The following is a 1,208-nucleotide window of genomic DNA, read 5'->3' as shown; positions in this document are numbered from 1 at the left end:
TCGTAGCCTTCTTGTACACATGATGTGCACTCGCACCATACATGTGACCTAGCTACGCTCCCTCTATTTTATTCAATTTTTCCGAATGTTCAACCGGGATCTCTCTCTCTATTACTTATTTCCATTCTTCCAATAGTCGATTTATACTTCAACATCAGCTAATATATATATAATAGGCTGAAATATAAAATGTAAATGAAATTAATGTATTATTTACATACAAACTTACCTCGATGCAAAATATGGGATTTTGCAATTTAGTCCAAAACTTTCTCCTTCCCCGTTCGAGGTCGATTCCACGCCTTTCTTGATCTATAACAACATATTTATCTCATTTAACACTCGAACTATTTATTTTAATCCAAAAATCACATTATACAAAAATTACATTTTTGCCCCCTAACTTTTACAAAATTACGATTTTGCCCCAAGCTCGAAAATTTAATTTCGTCCTTATTCTTATGTTTAATGACCTACTGATCATTTTTCCTTCTATGGCAACATCAAATTCTCACTCGAACACATAGTTATGAACAATAGTATTTTTATCGATTATGTCGTTTTGCTCATTTTCGTTAAAATCGCTTAGAAAAGATCGTTCTCCTAACTTCAAACATTCATATTCTACCATCAAACAACAAAACACATGCCTATCATTCATGGGTAAATTTTAAACATAAACCCTAACTCGCACTAATGGTAGAAATAAGTAAACCGAGCTACGAGGATTTCAAAAATGTGAAGAACATTAAAAACGGGGCTTGAATCACTTACTATAAGCTTGAAAGTTGAAAAACCTAGTATGGAGGAGAGCAATTTTCGGTAGCAACTAATGAAGATGATAACCAATTTTGTGTTATTTTTCCCATTTTATTTCATTTAATATACAAATGACCAAAATGCCCTTACTATAAACTTTCAAAAAAATTCCTCCATGTCCAACTTTTTCCATAACTTAAGAATGGGTCAAATTGCTATTAAGACCTCCTAGTTAATATCCCAAAGCAATTTCATACTAAAACTTCTAAATACGAGTTTACAATTATTCGATTAGCCTAATCTAACTAAGCGCAATGCACAGATTTCATCAGAAATTCACAAATCATGAAATCATATCATAAACCCAAAATAATATAAAAAATTATTTCTATCTCAGATTGTGTCAGAAACCACTATTCCGATTAGGCCTAATTCGAGGTTTGTCAATT

This window comes from Gossypium hirsutum, chromosome A11 (assembly GCF_007990345.1).
Source record: "Gossypium hirsutum isolate 1008001.06 chromosome A11, Gossypium_hirsutum_v2.1, whole genome shotgun sequence".
Taxonomy (NCBI): Eukaryota; Viridiplantae; Streptophyta; class Magnoliopsida; order Malvales; family Malvaceae; genus Gossypium; species Gossypium hirsutum.
The sequence above is the reverse complement of the archived record's forward strand: the minus strand, read 5'-3'. Positions refer to the sequence as shown.